This window comes from Centropristis striata, chromosome 20 (assembly GCF_030273125.1).
Source record: "Centropristis striata isolate RG_2023a ecotype Rhode Island chromosome 20, C.striata_1.0, whole genome shotgun sequence".
Classification (NCBI taxonomy): domain Eukaryota; kingdom Metazoa; phylum Chordata; class Actinopteri; order Perciformes; family Serranidae; genus Centropristis; species Centropristis striata.
Genome location: NC_081536.1, coordinates 262,153 through 278,675, shown reverse-complemented (window position 1 = coordinate 278,675; position 16,523 = coordinate 262,153).

The window sequence follows — 16,523 nt, the reverse complement described above, 5'->3', positions numbered from 1 at the left end:
CTGCTTCCTAATATTCCTCTCTGCTTCCTAATATTCCTCTCTGCTTCCTTAATATTCCTCTCTGCTTCCTAATATTCCTCTCTGCTTCCTAATATTCCTCTCTGCTTCCTAATATTCTCTCTGCTTCCTAATATTCCTCTCTGCTTCCTAATATTCCTCTCTGCTTCCTAATATTCCTCTCTGCTTCCTAATATTCCTCTCTGCTTCCTTAATATTCCTCTCTGCTTCCTGATATTCCTCTCTGCTTCCTAATATTCCTCTCTGCTTCCTAATATTCCTCTCTGCTTCCTAATATTCCTCTCTGCTTCCTTAATATTCCTCTCTGCTTCCTGATATTCCTCTCTGCTTCCTAATATTCCTCTCTGCTTCCTTAATATTCCTCTCTGCTTCCTAATATTCCTCTCTGCTTCCTTAATATTCCTCTCTGCTTCCTAATATTCCTCTCTGCTTCCTAATATTCCTCTCTGCTTCCTTAATATTCCTCTCTGCTTCCTAATATTCCTCTCTGCTTCCTAATATTCCTCTCTGCTTCCTAATATTCTCTCTGCTTCCTAATATTCCTCTCTGCTTCCTAATATTCCTCTCTGCTTCCTAATATTCTCTCTGCTTCCTAATATTCCTCTCTGCTTCCTAATATTCTCTCTGCTTCCTCATAATCCTCTCTGCTTCCTAATATTCTCTCTGCTTCCTAATATTCTCTCTGCTTCCTAATATTCCTCTCTGCTTCCTTAATATTCCTCTCTGCTTCCTAATATTCCTCCCTGCTGCTCCATCTGCTTGCTAGTCGAACATCAACACCTCTTCCTGAGCTTTGATATGGAACTTTACCTCCGGTTGTTTCTCTCTGCAGCAGTCAGATCACAAAGTCCTCCTGGAAGTTTCTTTTTAATCTTTAATAGGGCACTCATTGAAATACTAATTCCAAATTTCAACCCTAGAGAATATTTGAGGATATTACATACAGCCAGAATGTGTAAAAAAAACAACATATGGACCGGGGGAGGGGGGGTAGTATTTTGAGAAATAAGTTTACGAGATTAAAGTGGCAAATCTATGAGAAAAAAGGGAGATTTAGATTTTTAATGTTGTGAATCTGCGAGAAAAAAGATGTTTTTTTCCCACTTTTTTTTCTCATAAATCACAGATCTGCCACTTTAAATCTCTTAAATCTGCAACTTTTTTTTTTGTAGAAAAAATAAATATTACCGAAAAAATACAAACCCTGGGTTTGTATTTGTATTTTTTTTGGATTTTATTATTTGTTGGTTTTGTATAAACCACTTAAAAAGTGTTCACCCTGCCACGTTGGTATCATTGTTTTCAGTACAACCTCACCTATATGACCTAATTATTATTTTGTCATTTTAACTTACTGGATCAACATTTTGAACACAGAAACACACAAAAAAATACCAAAAAACGCACAAAAAAAAACCCCATAAAAAAACACAATAAAAACACACAAAAACACACAGAAAACACACAAAAATTACAAAAAAAACACATAAAAAACACAAAAACACAAAAAAATTGCAAAAAACACACAAACAAAATACAAAAAACACATAAAAACAAAACATTAAACACAAAAGATTGAATTAAAAATGCATTGAAATGCTGAATGCCCTCTGCAAAATTAAAAAAAATCTCTTCAAAAACTTTAGACTTGGTGGAGGTAGTTTTAACCTGAAAGAGTTGTTTTGCTGAAAGAGTTGATGCATTAATGGGACATGAAACTTCTAGAGAAGTCAGAAGTTCAGAGTTCAGCTGCCAGCAGCAGCAGCTTTCTGGAGTTAAAACCAGCAGCATGCTGCTCAGGGATGATCAGTGATATTAGTCGGCTCGCTGTTGATGTTTTAACGTGTGAAAATAGAACTGTAGTGTGAAAGTTGTCAGTTCCAGTTTCTTTACTGGCGTCATCAGGAGCGGAGCAACCTGACGAGCAACGTTTGTTCATGGAGTCAGTGTGTTTTAATGAAGCCTAACGCAGATGGAAACGTTATTTATACGCTGAATAAAACATCATTATGACTGAGATGCCTGTGGGCAGGTCATTCTTTATTCATGTTTCTGATGGTAAAGTCTGTCATGTCTTATGGATGGAACTGTGGCAGAAGAATATGAAAGGATAGTCATAGATAAGAGAGAATATTATATATACAATATTATATATATATATATATATATATATACAGCTAACATTTGTCTTATTATTGCATACAGTTCAGAGAAAAGTTAGCCATGCAGATAGAAAAGTTTCCCCATCAGGCAGGCAGGTACAGTTCATAAAGTTAAAGATTACTATTTATCACTTTTGCACCCGTAATGGTATTGTTATTGTTATTGTTATTGTTATTGTTGGGCCTCTGGGGATTCCCAATGCGAGTAAGCCAATTTATTTAAATTTTAGTCCTACAGAGTTGTTCCTTGTCGTTTTATATGTCAAGAAAATGTTAATATTAACAACAACCTCTGCCTTTATGCCTTTACGTCGCCTGCGTTACCATTCCTGCTCGCTAACATGCTAACTTGTTAGCCTCAGGCTCAATATGAAGCACCATGTTGCCTTGCAGCGGTGTTTTCACAACTTAACCAGTTAATGCCCAGAATGTCGTGCACATGACTTACCATATGTTGTAACCACGAGCTCACAGGAAACAGCTAGCTTAGCATAAAGACCCAAAATGGGCAAAAACAGCTATGGCTCCGTATGAAGGTAACAAAATCTGCATCCCAGCATGTTTCTAAAGCTAACTAATTAACACATTATATCTTGTTTACTTCACTGGAAGTCTTTAAGCTATCCCAACTAGCTGTAGCGCTAGCACATATTAAGCCCTTCTTTTATTTTATTTAGAAAAACATCGACTGTGAACATCATTCAGGCAACATTTGCATCCTCTTTAAAACAAAATCTCCAAGACAAATGAGTATAAATCTATTTTATACAGTCTATGGTATAAACGCAATAACATGCTATTTGTTCAAAATTAAGCAATTCAGCTGCTACGTTGCTAAATGAAACACTGACTCGCCGACCGGCAGGAAAACCTGAGAGCACTCAGAACAAGTAAAGACTCTTGCAGCTTTCCTTTGTTCTGTCTGAATATTATCATCAGGTTTGTGACAGTGTGGAAGCAGAAGAACACGTGCAGACACTGCAGCGCTTGTTAGAGCTTCACAACTTCCTCAGTTACGTCCTCGTGGCTTTGACCTTTTAATCTTCATCTCACAGACCATTAGTGTCTAACCTTTAAAGCTCTCTCATTATACTGCGTTCCTTTGTGCCACACACTTGGTCCTGAGTGAAGTAATGTGGTTTAGTACCCAGTGAAAGGTGTTCTTTGAGTCCGACAGTTTGGAAAATATGCTTGTTGGGTTTCAGTTCAGTGTGTTTCTGTTCAACTCTTTGGCCCTGACTCAAATATCTCAACAGCATCGGATGAGTTGCTATGAAACTCTTTACAGACATGAAGCTGGTGAAAGAATTACTGACTTTGGTGAATTTTCCTCTATGAGACATTTTTACTTTACTATTGTCATAACCCGGCTCCTAGGCTATGACAAATACGGAACAGGACACAAAGGATGTCTAGAAAATAATGAATTTATTAAACTAACTTAAGCAACCGAGGTAATAAGTACAAATGTGAAGTGTGTAAGTCAGTAACATCAGTAATGTAAATGTGGATGTGTGAGCAATATGAAGTGTAAATGTTGTAAAGTGGAAACAAAGCAGAAACCAAACAAAGACAAAATGCTGCTGGCAGGATGCAGCCCAGAGAGTCCAGAGAGAAAGAGCCGCCTTGACTCTGGGTTTTTATGCTTTAAGGAGCGCCTGAACCAGGTGCTCCCAATCTGCAATCTGCTGATGGTACCTTCAGGGACACATGGGAGAAACAACTATCAACCACATCAGCACCTCAACACTAGACGGGGACCGTCACACTATTAAATGTAACGCTAAATAATTGGATATTAATTAGGGCCTCGGGGCAATCGCACTGAGCACTGGTCCCATACAGCAGGATTTCTTCTTCTTCCTCTTCCGGACGCAATTTCTCCAGGGCGCAAATTCCACTCTACAGAAATAATTTATACAATCCTCTGGTAAAGCTGTCAGAGTTATAGTTTGGGCGTAGGACGCACAGATGATCCACCAACACCACCAACAGCCTCATTGGCTCCCATATTAAAAACACAGGAAGATTTATGAAAAAGGGAGATGTAACAGTCTTTTTAGATCGCTCTAACAAAGCTATTTTTTTATTTTTCTGAAAAAACAACATATGTAGACGTTCAGGAAGAACTCAGGACGCTCAAAGTGAAGTCGGATCAATGATAGGTATTATGGTTTTGCCAAAAATGCTTTCTGTTCGAGGCCAGAAATTCCAGCCTGTCCACCTCTGGCTGCTGTCACTGTGCCGGAACATTCTACAGCGGCAGTTAATTCTGTTGATTGCTTTGATCTTTGATGTGATTACAGTTACAGATACACACACACACACATGCACGTAAGCGCTCACACTCCTCACACATGCATACACATGCTTCAAACACACACACACACACACACACACACACACACACACGTAACTTTACGTGATTTTAATTACACACACAGGTAAATTTATGCAATTTTCGCTACACACACACACACACACACACACACACACACAAAGGGCATAGTTATAAATCTCTGAAGAATCTCATCATAGTGTACACACACCGGCAGTAGCCCCCGTGGCCCTTTCAAAATTTCCCCAGAGGAAATTTTCTAGTTACTCCACTACAGTAAAAGTCCTGCATTCAAAACTTACTGAAGTAAAATTACAAAAGTATCAGCATCAAAATGTACTTAAAGTATCAAAAGTAAAAGTACTCGTTATGCAGAATGGACCCACTCAGATTGTTTTATATATTCTAAATATATTATTAAATTATTATTATTATTGATGCATTCATGTTAGCACTGTTTTCATGCTGTCAATGTAGGGCTTATATTAACAATTTAATATACTTTTATGTGGTTTAATTTATAAATATGAATAATCACTTTAAATTGATCATGTTTTTATGTTAAATATCGACCTGAAAAGTAACTAAAACTGTCAGCTAAATGTAATGGAATAAAAAATACAATATCTGCCTTTAAAATATACTGAAGTAGAAGTATAAAGTTACAAATGAGGAAGTAAAAGTACCTCAAAATTGTACTTAATTACAGTAAGTTGAGTAATTGTACCTAGTTACACTCCACCACTGCATTTATGTCTGATTTTTTTCGACATCCTTCCTTTAACAGATAGATTTTTCTTTTGTTTACCTGCCTGCTAACTCTCTTAATAACTGTGTTTATTGACAGTAACAGCAGCGTCGTATTGATTGTTTTCCTTCATTACAGACTGACTTCCATGTGTTTCCGCCTTATAGGTCAAATCTATCAGTTATTAACTCCGTATACATTGTAAAACACCACAAGGATCATTTACAGCAGCTAAGGGCCATTTGTTGTGAAACTAATTATCATTAATTATGCTGTTTGACCTCCCAGATGTGAAGACGTCGTCTGATGAGCAGATTAAATGCATGTGATGTGATGAGCAGGAAGGTGTTTGGGTGCAGGACGCAGCATATGTGATAATGGTATATAGATGTGAAATCATGCATAGTAATGATGTGATATCCCACTCACATCTGCAACAACAATACCATCATTTAACTTGTCATAACAATCTCACGCTGTCTGTCGTAGCGGCTGAAAAAAACCCAGATTTGCTGTGATCCTTCCACCCAGAAGTGATTTTATCCTCATTTAAGGCCACCAGCCAGTTGTTTGACTCCCACAGTGCTTTGAAACACGGTGGAGGCGGACAGCCTGTCTGCATCAAGTAATTATTCTCAGCAAAAAGGAACTGACACAGAAAATGTGAGCAGATCAATGTTGTTCTCTTCACTTCCACACTGACGTCTTATATTATATACGCTGTGGCAGTTAATGTAACTGCTTCAGTTGGGAAGGTGTGGGGGCCAATGCCAATAAAAAAAAGATATTAACATTTCATTAGATGTAACGAGGTGAATCAAATGTTGTTTATTTTATGTGCCAGCTTATTTTTTTTTATGATCTTTTGCCTGGCCTTTTAACCCTTTGATGCACAACATATTGACCCCCCTTCTAATGCACAACATGGTCAAAAATGACCCTCATTCATTCCCTTCATGTTATTGTTATTTAATGCTGCTGTGTGTTTCTGTGCTCTATCTTTTGATATCAAGTTATTACGATTGAATATTCCAAGTATTCTTTAAATATCTTGTTTTTGACAACAACTGATTTCAATTTTGCCTCTCATACTTTATGAAGAAAAAAACTTTCTTGTATTATTATATGGCTAACTACTTGGCTAAGTAGCTTGCTAAGTAGTTTGCTTAGCAAGCTACTTAGCTACATACTTAGCCAAGAAGCTAGCTCAGAGGTTAGCTTAGCAAGCTACTTAGCTAAATACTTAGCCAAGAAGTTTGCGAAGTAGTTAGTGTGACAAGCTACCTAGCTAACTAAATTTGAATCTATGATAACCAATAACTCTGCCTTTCACTGTAACTGTTTTTAATGTTTTTGCATGTGTTTTCTCTGTACTGTTTTGTGTTTTCTCTGAACTCTCGACATCATTGCAAATGAGGGGTTGCCCTCAATGATTCCTCGAGAAAATAAATAAAGGATAAATGAAAAAATGAAAAAAATGCTGATAAGAGTTTAATTTAAGAGCTGATATCTAGACTTTTTCCATGGTTTTCTTGATAATGATTTTGGTTATTATCAAGAAAACCATGTTAAATGTCTAGATATCAGCTCTTAGATTAAAATCTTGTCAGCTATTTTTGTTGTTTTCATTATATTTGTCCAAACAAATGTACCTTTAACTGTACCAGGCATTAAAATGAACAAGAAACTGAAGAAAACAAGGGTGTTCTAATACTTTTTTTCCATGATTGTAGATGGACATACTTTTCAGAGGCCAACATTTCCATAATAAACATACTTTTTAAAATTGGTCTTTTGTAATTTTCACATTTTTTGAGACACTTCATTAAATGTAAGCCATAATCATTATAATCAGAAGAAATTAAATAAACTTTTCTATGATATTCTACTGTACACACAGTAACACAATTTTAATGAGGTCCCATGTCACTAAATACTTCATCACAGATTCCTGATGAGAAGACTTAAAATACAATCACCTATTGGGGATATTTCCCAGTGAAGTGATGCTATAAAGCCCCAAATAATCCCCCAAACACAGAAGAGTTTCCATCAACACAGTCAGCAACCGTGAGCCAAGTGAGGCGGAACAATCTGTTCACAGGAAGCTTTACATCAGTTTCATCCAGTAGATCAGTAGATCACACAGGAACCAGATCATAAATGTCTGGACGTGGAGGGAATTGGTGGGAGAAACGTTTCATATTCCTCTTTCTACCTGCTAACACAATAAACACAGTATGGAGGACGAAATTAGAATTAAAGCTGCTCAGACGCTGAGCTGCAGCCTGCAGCAGGTTTGGGATGTGATGTGGAAATATTCAGGAGAAATGTTACTGCAGGGCGGATAATTACACCTAATTATGATTAAACACATTTGTGGAAGAAATAGTCTCAGTAGTTTCTAAAGCAGCTTGTAAATTCAGATAAAAACCTGCAATTATAGAATACAATGGCCTAAAACCCAGTGTGTGGTTTGTGCAGCAGCATATTCACATTTAAAGTTAGTGGCGCCATCTAGTGGCCATGGAAACGATGGAGGACGCCAAAGTGGAAGTGACAATGTGGAAGGTAAAAGAAGATTTGAAGTATAAAGAGTGACAAAGTCCACACAGGGTGGATGGATGTAAAAACCCAGGACTTAAACTCATAATAATAATAATAATAATAATAATAATTTTAAACAGTAATCTTTATTTATAGAGCACTTTTCAAAACACGTTTGTTTTAAGAAGAGACTTTGTTTGACTCAGCCGACCTGATTATGATCAAATACATTTGTAAAAAAAAAAAAAAAAGTCTCTAGCTTCCAAAGCAGCTTGTAAATTGAGATAAAAAAAAACCTGCAACGTAGCACATCCAGGAAGTTTCATATTTCATATTTCTACATTTGTAGGTGAAAAAGTATGAGTAAAAAAGTGAAAAGTGAACAAGACGAGGTCCAAATCTAGTACCTGGCTAACAGGAATAGTTAAAGGTGTCTGTGGTGTGAATATTTTGGTACTGGTAGTTAGTGTGCTGTTGCCCCAGTAACACAAACAAGTAATAATACACTAAATAATATAATAAACAGTCAAGAAGCGTTTTTTAAGCAGCCTCTCCCCAAACAGAGTGATAACTCAGTGAGTCACATACAGACCTGTCTGCAGGACTAACCTCCGATAAACTCTCCTGTCTGTAGTCAATATGTAACATAGTTTATATTTGGTTGCATCCATTAAGCATTAACATTGTTTCATGTATCCTACATAATCAATGATTTGACATTCGAGAAAACAAGACTTTTGTGCAACAATCTGACCATTGTTTATGTTTAATCAATAGAGCTTTACTTCAGTCTGATGCTGCTTCTGTTCTCTGCAGACAGCTTATTGATTCCTTCTCATTCATCATCCTGATGCCTGGCTGCAAACATTTACCGTCCATCGTAATGTGAGGAGAACCATAGTAAGCTGCTATAATGGAGCCAAACAATGCATGCAGGCATCTATCTGTACAGGCAGCTGCAGTAATTACAGCCTGAGAGCGGCTCATTCTCAGGTACTGGGACATATTGAGCTTATTTTGGGATTTCTGTGTGTACAAAATTGGAGTCAAGCTTGAGATGTTAAAATAGAAGAGTTGAACTGAGAGTAAAGGTGAAGGATGATCTGCTAATGACTTCTGTCACTCTGCAGTGTCTCAGCAGATTGGCTTGGTTGGATGGAGATGTGTGTGTGTGTGTGATTTGAAATCTCTTACATCGGTTAAACAAAACGTGAGTAATGAGTAAATTTAAGTACATCTGAATGAATTGACTTGGCTCAATTACCACATAAACTGAGTAAATGTAAGTGAAATATTATGTTAACCATATGGAAAATATATGGTCTAAAATAAAAAAAAATATTTTGGTTTTTTTTTGTGTGTTTTGAGTTGAATGTTGATCCAGTAAGTCAAATTGAAAAAAATAATTATCAGGTCATAAAGGTGAGGTTGTGCTGGAAAAAAAAGAAGAAAAAAAACCACAAAATGACTAAAAAAAGGTACTAAATTACAAAAAAAAAAAACACACAAAATGACTAAAAAAAGACACTAAATGGTCAATAAAAGACACAAAAACATGGCATGGTAAACATATTTTAAGCTGCAGTATGAAAATAATTTAAAATGTCAGGATCTGTGTGTGTGTGTGTGTGTGTGTGTGTGTGTGTGTGATAGGATAGGAGGAGAGTACAGTAAGTGAAGGTCAGTGAGGAGACGCAGCAGGAGAAACAATAGATAAAGATAAAGATATATAATAGATCTGTTGTGAGCTGAGACTCCATGCTGCTAGAGTCGATATCAAACTTCACTACATTGATTCTCAGCCTGCAGAGAGTCCACACGACGCTTCTTCCTCTTTTTTAACAGTTTTCTGTAGGAGGAAGACTGAATGACAACAGGGTTTATTCTTCATCTGCATCCATTATTTCTCTCTGAGGAGAATCAGCTCTGCTTCCCTTTCACCTCCTGGTCCTCCTCCCTCCTCACACTCTAATCTGCTCAAACAAATGACACGGAGACTCACACTGTTAATGAGCCCACACACACACACACACACACACACACACACACACAGTGAATTTACCTGCAAGGTTATAGTAGTTCAGTTAGTTTTAATTAGTTTTTAGAGTGAGTTTGTTAGTTTAAGTATAGTATTATTCTTTTTTTAAATGCTTTAGTTTTACTTTAGTTTTTATTAGTTTTTCTTTAAGGGTCAAAGGTTACATTAGGTTTATGTTAGTGTAACCATGTGTTCTGGTTAGGGTATTAGGGCATTTATCTGTGATGGTGAAGGTTAGTTTAAGGGTTAGGGGCTAGGGAACAAGGTTAATATAGTTAACGAAAACAAAACAAAATAACGAAAACTAGAATTGAAAAAACATTTTCATTAACTGAAATTTTTTTTTTAATGAGTTAAAAAAAAAAGATAATTACCTGAAACTGTATTGTGTGGTTACAAAATTAACTGAAATTATAGTGAAAATGTCCTTCGTTTTCATCTTTGTCAACTTTCAGAAGATGGATCAGACAAAGGAAATAAAGGCTAAATTTACTGTGACCTCTTTTAATCTCCCACCCAACAAATACCCCGTTACAAAAAACTACGTCTGAACTCTCAGAAATTGTTCTAACTCTATAGTTTCTACCAGATGAGACCCTGCAGAGCTGCTGGTGCAGGAGATGATCGTCTAGTCTAGTCTGGATGTGGATCAGATGATCAGAGTCATGGTGCTGTCGTCTGATGGTTCATGTCAGTTTATGGCCGTGAGACTCAGAGGAGGCAGGAGACGTCCAGTAACCAGAGGGAGGTGATGCTGCTGCTGCTGCCAGCGGGTGTTAGCACCATGGGGCCCCGCGGGGCCCGGCAGCTGGTCCCCGCAGCGCCTAAAGATCAATACAGACCAGCAGCCGGCCTGAGAAGTGGCGAGCTGACAGCTTCAGCTCTGCTAACCCCGAGGCTGCTGAGCTCTGCTGCTGCCTCAAACACTGTGATTAGTTACACTGTTACACTGGAGACGCCTGCACTGCAAAAAAGAAAAGCCAACTTGTATTTTTTGGCCTAAAAAATTGATTTAAGTTGGTAAAACTTGGAAATATAAATGATTGACATTTAGGGCAATAATGTAAGTTAGCACAACAAAGGAAGCCAGTTGTCTGCTCAAAAACAAGTTGGTGAGTGGTAGTTGGCTAACTGATGCTAGCGGCTAACTGATGCTAGCGGCTAACTGATGCTAGCGGTGCTGCTTGTTACAGCTACAAGAGTAGCCATTAGCGTATCAATGCTAACTCAACATTGTGGTCACAACATTAGCTGACATTTCATAGCGGCGTTACAATCGTGCCAATTCAGCACATTGCAGAAGTTAGCAGAAGTAAGGATTTAGTAAGGACCCAGGGGTCTCAAACTCAAATTACCTGGAGGTCGCAAAATGACCAAAAAAAGACACAAAAATGACAGAAAAAAACTAAATTACTTAAAGAAGAAACCAAATGACCAAAAAAAGACAAAAAAATATGAAAAAAAGACACAAAATTACCCCAAAAAGTAACTAAAGTGACCTTCCACACACAACACAGTAAAGTGCCATTCATATAAAACTCACATTAAACTTTCATATCAAGGTGGGGGCCACAAAATATCGTCATGAGGGCCACAATTGGCCCGCGGGCCGCCAGTTTGAGACCCCTGATTATTATTCCAGAAATCTGCTTTTTTTAAAAAAAAATTTATATGAATGAGTGTAGCTTTAAATACCTGTAATATAGTTATAATATGTTGCACTTTTGTCAGGTCAATCTTCAACTGAACCCATTTGTTATGCCCAGCACATTAGAGGGCACAACCAAACAAAAGGGAGGACCACGCAGCTGCCAGGTAAAGTAGTTCACACATTTATTTAAGGAAAAACAACCAACTTTAAGTGTACAACAGTGATGAAAATCCTAAAGGAACCAAAAGAACCAAGCAAATATAACCAAAACCAAACAAAGCCATGGGAGCACCAGCCATCCCAGAGGGAGAGGGAGGCCGCCATCTTGGATCCACCAAGCCTATACAGGTGAGCAGCAGGTGAAGTAAATCCCCCCAACGAGGTGGGAGGAGCTGGCCAGCAGCATCTGCAAGAGAGAAACAGGCAGGGCAAGCAACAGCAGCAGCCCAAGGGTCATCACACATCAGTGTAAATATACTGAAGCGTTAATAAAAACTATGGATTCACGTGTTTGGACCTCGTTACCTCACAGCTTCTCTCTGGAGGAGACGACCTGCTGCTACATTAACTGCATGTTGCTCTAGATTTATTATAGGACAGTTTCTCCCACAATGCATCTCTAATCTGCTGCTATGGCTGAATGATTCTCCCCTCCGCCTGGCTGGAGGTTCATGGTGACTGGTCTCAGAGGAAGAGTCCTCGCTCTGAGACGGATTCAGACGCCCTCGCCGCTCGCCACCCGGAGAGAAGACCTGTTTCTGCTGACTCAGCAGGAATACACTCTGTACACTGCATTCATTTTTAAAAAGCTGCAATGGGCAGTTTTACAGTTTTTATTCCTTAAACGATAAAATGACGGATGATCTATTATCTCTGTGTCGAGACATTTTTTTTTCATTTATAGTGGACACAAAGTGATAAACACATGATGAAAATAAAGAGATAAAGGCATTTATTCACACAGATCCATCAATAAACTGGCAGGGAGCCACTGTAGTTTATTAAGTTATGTTTGGGTCAGGTGATTTAATAAATATGCAGAATTACATTCTGTATCTCCCTGCAAATCACTACCTCTTCCTCAATGTGGCTTTTTGATCATAATTAACCCTCTGCAGTCTAATATTACACATAATATTTACTATAGTCATGTTTGGTATTTGGTATTTCTCAGCACAACTTCAACATGATCTGACAGTTAATTTTTTACTTTAACCCACTTTATTAACACAATAAGCCCCCAAACATCATGAATTCTGAAATAAAATTATACTATTTATGACAATAAAAACCACAAATATGCTCAACGAACTGTTTCAGACCTGTGTAAATGTTTGTATTAATATTTGTAACCAACACAGACTCCAGAGAGTTAAAGGAAACAGCAACAAGACTTTGCTGCCTGAAGGCAAAGTTTAACACTCAACACCACTTCAACTGATATATTTATTATCTCCTGTTCCTTTTTCTCTGTCTGTGGCCTTTCCCCCTGAACTCCATCAGTCCCAGTGAGTCCAGCACTCTGAGCCTGCTGGTGAATCATCACTCCTGGATCACCTCTGCTCCTCAGAGAGGACGGCTCTGATTAAATGATCTTTATCCTCCTCGTAGTTCCCCTGGCAGGACGCTGACACACCATTAAAGGGCTGTTTCACTCTTTAACCCTTTATCAGGCTACTATTTACTAGATTAAAGTGGCAAATCTACAGGAAAAAAAGTCGCAGATTTAAGAGATTTAAAGTGGCAAATCTGTGCAAAAAAGTCGCAGATTTATGAGACAAAAAGCAACTTTTTTTCTCCCAGATTCACCACTTTAAATCTCATAAATCTGCACATTTTTTTCTCGTAGATTTGCCACTTTAATCTCATAAACTTTTTCTCAAAATATTATTTTCGTAGGCAGTATGTAATTCATTCATTACCATTAACCGCATTCGGGTCTCGGGGGGCTGGAGCCGATCCCATTGCGAGAGGCGGGTCCACCCTGGACAGGACGCCAGACTATCGCAGGGCTGACACATAGAGACAGACAATCACGCTCTCATTCACACCTACGGGCAATTTACAGTCATCAATTAAACCTTAGTGCATGTTTTTGGACTGTGGGAAACCGGAGAACCCGGTGAGAACCCACGCTGACACAGGGAGAACCGGCGACCCTCTGGCTGTGAGGCGAGAGCGCTAATCACTACACCAGCCTGCAGTATGTAATATCCTCTAATATTCTCTAGGGTTGAAATTTGGAATTTGCAAGTATTTCAACGAGTGTCCTATTAAGGGTTAACCCTCTGGAGTCCATGAAGGCGCCGGAGAACGACTTCTTCATGACGTAGAAACGTTCAGCAGCATGTTTCTGCTGTCAGCTGAACTCTAAAGTTTCCACGTCTCATTTAGTGCGTCAACTCTTTTTCAGCAAAAGTAAAAATCACAAATATATAAATATCACAAAGCTGAGACATTTATTCTTCCTTTTTGCTCTTGATGTAAGAAACGTCTCTGATCATGAAAGAGTTCCCACAGTGTGACACAGTGAAAGCGAGCCTCACCCTGATGTTTTACGCTCTTTGTTTTCAGCATTTGAACATGCTTTAATTTTAATCCATGAAAAGTGTTTTTATGCCTCCAGGAGGTGTTTAACCAAACGCTCCTCTAATGGAGCTCCTGAGGAGAACTTTCTGATTAGCATGTGGCTGAACAGTCCTCATCATGTAAATTTATTGCTTGTGAGCACCATAGACTGTATAAAAGGTATAAATAATAATAATAATAGTATAAAAGCTGAGCACTCAATTCTGTCTCCTGTTCAGCACGTTGAAGGCAGGAGAACTCTGTAGTACCACGTACCTTTTTATTTTATGCAATCTCTTATAAAAAATAAAAAAAAAGACTTATTCATGGAGCTGGAAGCTTCCTAGAGTGGTGCTGGTATAAAGGTTAACTCAATATAGATTAATATACGTAGATATGTGTTGTACAGGATGTGAATAAATAGATGAATAACACACACACACACACACACACACACACACACACACACACACACATACACACACACACACACACACACACACATTTTAAATTCTTTTCATACTGCAGCTTAAAATATGTTTACCATGCCAATTTTGTGTCTTTTATTGGTCATTTATCGTCTTTTCCAGTCATTTTGTGTGTTTTTTTTTTTTTTTAGTAATTTAGTGTCTTTTTTTCTTTTTTCTTCTTCTTTTTTTTCAGCACAACCTCACCTTTATGACCTGATAATTATTCTTTTCAATTTGACTTACTGGATCAACATTCAACTCAAAACACCCAAAAAAAAACCCCAATATATATATATATATATATATTTTTTAGACCATATATTTTCCGTATGGTTAACATAATATTTCAGTTACATTTACTCAGTTTATGTGGTAATTGAATTCATTCAGACGTACTTGAAAATATGAATTAAATTTACTCATTACTCACGTTTTGTTTAACCAATTTGAGAGATTTCAAATCAACTCAATATTTTAAGTGTAAAAATGTTGCACTGATTGAATTAAGTAATATGCAGGAATATTTTTTTGAGTGTACATACATTCCTGCTATTTGGCATTTATTATAAATATATATACATCTTTTGTTTTTGCTTTTTTCCTGAAAGTACTTTGCATTTTGGAGAAAATATATTTTAGCATGTTAAAGAAGTTGTTGCATGTAGTAGTATGACCATCAATAAATAAATATATTTGAATACATGCAGAGATATACATAGTATAGTATACGTGGTATATGAGATATATAATATTAAAGACAAATACAGAGGCCGAATGTGGTCAGATGTAAAAACAAACAACATACAGTAGTTGCAAGTTGTGGAAAATGCATAAGTTATAAGTTATATATGATCTCTGATATATATATATATATATATATATATATCAGAGATGATAGATTGAAGCATGATAACGATGGTAATAGTGTTTCAGAGATGAGAAACGAAGCGATTGCATTAAGTGTGAAGGATGTGTGGGAGAGAGAGATTGGCAGCTGAAAATGACACTAACAACAACAACAACAACAACAACAACAACAACAACAACAACAGGGAAATGAAAGACGTCGTGTCAGTCAAGTGATTTATTTCCACATCTCCACTGGCAGATGAAATATTACATTTCATCTTTTTCGCTCCCGGAGCTTTAAAGTGATGACAGGCTCTCTTTTCTAAGAAACCTTGAGGAAAATGGAGCCGTTCAAGATCAATTTATAATGAATCACATACATTTCTATTTATGTATTGGTTTATATATCTATGTTATTGTATTCTATTTTATAATTGTTTTCGATTTTGAAGTTTTGATTGTCTTGCTGCACTTTAATGAGGATCTAAGTAAATATATATCTTTTATTTTGTATGTGTGTGTATATGTATGTAACATAGACTGTATATAAATAATGGACGTGACGTCACCAGTTTGTTTGTGGCCCGTTGGAAGCATCAGTTCAGCGTTTCACTGGTCTCCATCTTGTTTCTGATACAGGAAGCATGACCATATTTGGACTGTGGAGGAGGAGAGGGATCTGATCACTGACTACAGCCTCTCTACACCTCAACCTGACTGAGAGAAGCTGCTGATAATTACTGTTAGCATTAGCTGGAGCATTAACTGGGATGGTAGCTTTGGCAAAAAACGAAATGTTTGTTACTGACCTCAGAAAACTGAGCAGCGACTCCTTGGAGTGTCTGTTAGTCCAACCAAACGCTGAACAAGACATTTAATGAACAAAACGTTCAAATAAACTGTCATTAAGGTAAAATACAGTGAAAGGGTCAAAGTTATGAGACCAAACCGCTAAACGTCCTCTTTTCTATCTATATAACGTTATATATAACTTTATTGACACGTTGCCGTGGATACGCATTGTTCTGCTTCTCTCCTGGTGACGGCTCGCCTTGTTAGTGACCTGTCAATCAAAGGTAGCCCCGCCCCAAATCATACGATTCTTTATCTTCTATTTTCTTCTAAATGGGGCCA